The sequence below is a fragment of the Hippoglossus hippoglossus genome, chromosome 14, assembly GCF_009819705.1.
Source record: "Hippoglossus hippoglossus isolate fHipHip1 chromosome 14, fHipHip1.pri, whole genome shotgun sequence".
In the NCBI taxonomy this organism is placed as follows: domain Eukaryota; kingdom Metazoa; phylum Chordata; class Actinopteri; order Pleuronectiformes; family Pleuronectidae; genus Hippoglossus; species Hippoglossus hippoglossus.
Genome location: NC_047164.1, coordinates 8,213,208 through 8,220,120, shown reverse-complemented (window position 1 = coordinate 8,220,120; position 6,913 = coordinate 8,213,208). Strand labels below are relative to the sequence as shown.

At 42.1% G+C, this 6,913-nt stretch overlaps 1 protein-coding gene across 1 annotated transcript in view; it reads left to right on the top strand.

Moving 5' to 3' along the window:
- shroom1 (shroom family member 1) overlaps positions 1-6,913 on the top strand; it is a 31,534-nt gene continuing 24,621 nt past the window's right edge. The window contains exon 1 of the mRNA XM_034606640.1: positions 1-192. The gene's annotated coding sequence lies outside the window, so the exon portion shown is untranslated. The remainder of the gene's footprint in view (positions 193-6,913) is intronic.

Genomic DNA, 6,913 nt, shown 5'->3' with positions numbered 1-6,913 from the left:
AGGAGGAGGAGGAGGAGGAGAGCCAGAGGAAAGCTTATTATTCCCGCAGCGACACACGCTCACTACCTGGAGAAAGTAAAGCTACTTTCCCACGTCAGGGTTTTTTTTCCTCCGTGTTTTATCCACCGGAGAAGCGGAACCGAGGGAACCAGAGGGGGCCGCACGTCCCGGAAAGTGCCCGAGAATCAACAGGTAGGTGAGGCTGCTAGCAACAGGTGCATCCAGTATCGCTGCTCGGTTTCGGTTGTCATCCGTCACCCCGAGAGGAGGAGGAGGAGGACGCGCACAAGATGGCTGTTAGCGTGTTATTAACGTTAAACCTCCATGTGTGTTTCACCAGCTCCACGGGGAGACTCGTGTGAGGCTGAGAAGGAAACTTTTATTCCGCCCAGATGAGCCGCAGCAGCTCGGCTGTTGGCGGAGGAGCTGACGTAGCTCAGCAGAAACACACTCAGTGTCTGCGGTCCGCTCCTGGACTCTCTGACCGCGGGGTCGCTCCCGGCCTCCCGCAGCTGGGTTGTCAAGGTTCAGATGGTTTCACAGCGTCGTAAAATTGGGCTTTTCGTGCACGTAGAGCCGCAAACGACCGGGCGATTAATCGGTTAATGACTTAATCGACGCTGTAAAAATGATCGGAGGCAATCTTGATAATCAATTAATCACTTTTGAAGCTGATATTCCCAAAATCTTCTTGTTTACGCTCATCCAATGTTGACATTGTATCTATTTGACCTAATTGCAGTTGGGGGTTTGAACTGTTGATCTTACAAATAAGACCAATATTTACCAAACCACGAATCGATCGATTGATAAATCATAGGAAGATTCATCAATAATAGTTAGTTCCAGCCCCAGGTGCATTCTCGTGTATTTTTTAGTAATATGTGTTCTGTTTTTTCAGTTTTTTATGGATTAGTGCTCATCATTTAGCTGATTTGTCAATTCAAAGAAAATCAATCGACCAAAAATGTAGATAATCAACAAAGTCGTTCATTTAATAAAAGTAAAATTCCTTGTTTGAACTGTTGATCATTCAAAAAAGGAGATTTGTGATTGATATTTTTTAGACCGAACAACTAATCACTGAACTGATCGTAACCTCCAGCCCAAGGTGGCTTTTTTACTTTCACAATTTTATTTTTACAGTTTCTTAGGGATAAGTGCTTAACGTTTATGTGATTGACTGATTTGTCAATTTACAGATAATTAATGGACAAGAATACAAATCTAATCCAAGTTATTTATCTAATAAAACAGATCTCGACCGTTAGTGGCATGAAAAGCATTAAGGATGAAAACAATGGTTATTTGTGGTGAGAGCACGAGGGAAACAAACTGCAACCCAAACTTCTGTCATCACCCTCTTTAATTACCAATGTCATACTATTTGTGTTGCACATTGTGTCTGTTTGTCAGTCATGTGTCCTTCCTTAACCTTATCTCCTCGCTTCAAACTGATACCTGGCCCTGAATTATGCACAGGAGGGCCTTTCTACCTAATGACTGGACAATGTTTTATTTAAAGTGGGGACAAAAGGCACCACGGCTGTGGCAGGGTTGCTTTGGAGGAAACCAGACACTGGTGTTTTGTGCTGTGGCTGAAACTGAAGCACTCATGCGGCTCGTTGGTCAGATGGTGGGAGCTGGAGGGAGCACACTGGCCCCTCTGTGTGCTGGTGCTGTATGCCGTGCTCAGGCCGCTGACCCAACCCGACTCTGCTGCACCCACAGAGTCTGACCTGGAGGCTGCAGCGAGACCCTTGCACAGATGTTAGTGCAGAGTAGATGTGCATGTGGGTGTCAGGCATGCATGAGCTATATACACAGATGGACAAAGACAAGAGACTCGTGTGCCCAGAGGAAGGCAGAGTACCGTCTTTACACACGTGCCTTCACAAACACCTGCGGAGTCGAAACTCTAATGTTTCATTGCTTAGATAGTCATGCATGAGTGGATGTCACATTAAATACTGACACACCTTTTGTCATTGTTGTACGCAGTTGGTTTTATTCCTAATGGCTTGAGAAGGTGGTGCCTGTGTGTGTGTGTGTTTGTGTTCTGGAAGATTAAAGAGGAAAGGAAGCCAGAAACAAAAGATGGAAGCAAACAGAAGGGCTGGGCTATAAAATAGAGAAGGGTCACAAAGCCATGGGCCATACATGTAAACTTACCCTGGTGAAACAGGATCTCTTTCTCTCTGTCTTTCTCCCTCCGTCTAAGGGAACAGAAAAAGTGCACATGGTGTTGATGGAAAAAGCCATAAAAAACTGAATTAGTTTGTGTTGTGCAGTAATTCTGGACCTCTGTGATTATGAACCAACTGGATTTGGTTACCCAGTGAAATTATGGCTGATATGATCCAAATTCAACATTCGGAATCTACACTGCTGATATTTGATGTCAAATTAAAAAGAACAACTACTGAAGTCGTAGAAAGAGCAGGTAAAAGGATGAGAGAGCTCTATCAAATTGTGTAATGCTGCTTTAATTAAATCGTTATCACCCTGTATGATTTCGCTTTGAACTCTACTGACGGTGTCGCAGTGAGATAATGGACAAGGTTGTAGCAGGAAGGGGTGAGAGCTGTAAATCAATTTACAGCTCGTCAGTTTGTGTTATTCTTACCTGTTTTGCTTTCCTTGTTTTCCTGCAACACAAGTGTGATGTTGTCACAGCCTTTGTACCAGCATGATGGCATGCAAGTGAGGCTTCCACTGGCATTGTTGTTTTCAGGAAATAGAAATACTCCTAATCTTTTCGGAGGGAAGAAGCTAATGAAATGAATTACTCATTGTAAGGAAATGGGGGAGTTCAGTGCGGATTTATTTTACATTTTTTTTAAAAGGGTCGACTCTCGCTGGCTATAATTGGGTATAAGAAAGGATTGCTTGTGATAATATTGCTCTTAAGTATAAACTTGAGCCAGACCAATTTATTTGTTGGCCGATATGAGCCTTTGACAGATATATTGGTATCAGCAATGGAACACAAATGTGAGAGTGAGAGGCTCTGCAGTTTCTGCAGATTTTCTCCGCCTGGCCTCCGAGAGTGCTTGTAAAGTAGCTATCGACCAAAGTCCATCAAAGTCGTTATTATCACGATTGAATAGGTTGTAACAACTGATCAGGATTACATATCTTTGAGAGTATAGCGATAAGATTAGGACAGTATGTCTTTGTATTTTGGAACCTTTACATCTTGTCACTAACATAATTGAACTGTAGATTTTGGTTCTTGAGAGTCATCATGATGTCATGCTCCTCTTGAGAATAATGTCATTGGAAAAGCTGATAACATGATGAATGCATGGTTGTGAGGTGCAGGTATTCAGGTACGCTGCACTTTCGTTGTATTGCATCATTACTGGGAGGTTATTTCAAACACTGAGATAAGGAGATAAGGGTGAATGATTTAATTCTCTATAATAAGAGCACTGAGCAGGAAGAGTAAAGTAATACAAATAATAGAAGGGAAAATCTGAGGGTGTTGTTGCAACTGGCAGAAAAGGGGAATCAAAGCTTGTTTGATAACTGGGATGGAATTTACACAAATTAAATATTACCTGACCTCAGATCAATCAAAGAGTGGAACTTTGTGTAGCTACTTATTTTTGGTTTCACAAAAAAACCCTGTAATTGTAATGGTGTTTAGAATGTGATGTGGCTCAGTTAGGGATATGCCCTTTATATCAAGGTTAACACAATGCAAGGGTTTCTCTGGCAATAGTGAGAAAATTGCTTGTTACCACATAGGTCTAGCAGTGATGTGATCATGACTTGCCTGGCAGTTTTGAATATGGCCTTGTCTTCCATGTAGAGCAATCATAATGTAAAGACTTAGGTGTAGTTTCCAGCTGAATACTGACTTAAAGCTACGTGAACAACAGCAGCTAAAGAGCCATATCTTTTCTTCCAGAGTTTATGAAGAGCAACACAGTCAAAAGAAGAGGAAATATTATACCTAATTACCGAAGCTTAAATTACTCCACTTTCCTTCACTTAAACCAGCACCTGAAAGGAATATGTTGCCTTTTTGTGCACACCTTTCCTCCTCCTCATGCATGACATGAAAATCCTGACATTATGAGCGTCATCGGTTGATATTCAAATCACTCTGTGTTTGAGGAACCTAGCCAGAACGCTCTCCAACGCCATCCACCAGACTCAGACATTCACAGCCTTACTCCATGTCTCTTCCCCCACCTTTCGTCTAGTTTCCTCTCCTCAGTTGTTACTTCAGAGCTCCTCTCAGCGGGCAGAGACAGGGCCTTTTTGTTTCCACCAGGGTTAGACCACTCACTTGTCTGCAGCTGTGAATTATTGTTGGATCCTCCTCCTTTTGTCAGAGGAACAGAAAGGGCTCTTCAGGTCCTATACACCAGATGGATGTAAAGGAGACAAATGGCTGCCAGAGATAATCACTGGTTGATAGGAGAACCCCTGAGGGCAGGTGGGAAAGTGTGTATGGTTATGTGCGTCCGTCTGCCTTTTCTGTTTATCTGACAGAACCACACCTACACTATTGTGCGCCCCTATAGGACTCTCATTGTGACATGGCAGTGTCATGTGTCATGTGGGTATTCGTGCATGTGTGTGTGGTGTCAGTTTGTCCGTAACCTACCTGAAGTCCAGTTGAATTTGCTCTGTACATCACCTGTTGATCAGTGGAATAATAGTGAAATCATCACATCCATTCATCAAAAAACAAATCCTGCTCTGTAGTGATGCTCCTGTTCAAAATTCCTCAGCTTGCCTTATATGAGATTTGCACAAGCCTTGTTGCATTCAAATAAGACTGCTACTGGATTTTGGAGGCAGATACTAATATTGATACTTGGGAGTTCCAATTTCAGACTATTATACATCAGCCAATAGTATTTAATTACATGAAGAACTAACATACAGCAGAATTGTTTTATTTATAAGAATAACGTTCTAAAAAATAATTAAGGCTGTTTCCAAACAACCTGAAACCTAGTTTGATATTGCTGTACTGCTTTTTCTTGTTACTTATCAGTAGATTGTATATAAAGATGGACGATATCACTGCTGCCCAAAGTGAAGCCAAATCACCTTGATTGGCTGACAGGTCAAAAACCCTGCCTCCTCCATGTTAGTGGTGGGACATGGACCAAACTAAAAAGTCAAAGCACCCGTCAAATCCAATTTTTAGATATTCCTTATTACACTGTTATGATGATGTGATTGGGGCAAAACCTCATGATTGACAGCTGAAACTGACTTGTGATGGGTCCACAGCAGGGACCTTGTTACCGCAGCTCCATCCCCCAATCGCTACTGCGCAGACCCAGGCACCAAATGCACAAGATGGTGGCGTTCGTCTCCTGGATATTTTGGCTTCATTTCTGGATAGTAGGAGGAAGTTGAGACGTGGCGTCCATCTTTATATACATTTATCATTAAATGTGCAATAAGCTCATATCGCATGATGTATCTACCTGGCAGATTTATCATTTGTAAAGCTAACATGAGCAACAAAAGCCACAATGGCAGATACATTTGCGTGCGTGCGTGCGTGTTGGACCGCCATAATAATCTGTGTTAGTGTTGCTGGAGGGCTGTCTCCTGTTTCATAGCCCCTGATGAAGAGGTGTGGGTGAGGGCTTGTCATTGAGACTTGAGCTGCCCACAGACGCAGTAATGTGGCTGTGATATTGACTAATAAAAGAGCTGTCAGACATGTCTTTTTCTTTGTGTGTGTTTGCGTCCAGAGGTAGCTGCGGCCTTGACACCTGCGTTGTGACACACTTATACTTGGACAATTTTTTTTATCTGAGTTACTGAAATAAAACAGCTGAAAGCCCCTACATAAGTGTTTTAACTGGTTATGAAATCATCTTATTTTAATATTGTTGCCTCTTGGCTGTTATTTTTTACAATTGATTTATTGTTTGAATCATTTTTCAAACATGAATAGTGATAGTTCGTTGTATGTGAGGAGATTTGTGGATTTCCTGTGTTTTATATCATTGTTAACTAAATGTATATGGTTTTGAGACCAAGAGTTGAGTTGACCAGACTTCATCTTGGTCTCTCAGAAGTTGCTATGGGTGTTTGTTTTGCTATTATTGACATTGAATAGACTTAAGATGAATAGATCAATGAAATAATGAAAACTGACATTAGCTGCTGCCCTAAAGTAAGCTCGGACCCATGTGTTTTAGATTTTGTCTGCAAATAACTGTAATTTAACTTGCAATCTGTTTTATTCCAAATTGGACCTTTGAGACCTATAATCCAACTGACATGAATGAGCCACAAGAAAAATGTAAAACAAACGTTTTACAATTTTTTTTTATGTAGCCTACTCAACCAGCCGTGCTTAACTGGGCAGTGTAGGAAAAGCAAAATAATAGTGGAAGAAAAAATACTGAATTGGACACAAGGGTGTATTTGATCATATCACAGGAATAGTAGGAGCAATGGTCCTCGTCAATAAATCTTACCACTTCCTCCTCAGGCCGTCACACTACATTTCTCCCTTCCAGGTTACAAAGTCCAGAGTGTGTTGCGCTGTTTTCTGGTGAAGTTTAATCTCTGTGTGATTTGTTTTACAGCCCAAAGCGCCACCTTACCCCCACCACCACCCCTTCTCCTCTAACCGCCATCCCCTGCTCTGAAGTAGGAAACCTGCTCTGCCAGCAGTAAAAAGAGCCCATTGTGACCAGGACCCCAAAATTAACCACGGTGGCAGACACGGTGCAGGGAAACACAATAGAGATTAGAAATCACTTGACTCCTGAGCATGACAATCAGCACTATCCGGTTACCATATATGTTTCAAAAGCAAGACGATTAAAAGTTAACACTGGCTGTTCCATTCGGGCAGAGGCGTCAGCATAATGGGAGATCCCCTGCAGCCTGTAGTCTATTGCCTGAGGTGTAGGTGGGA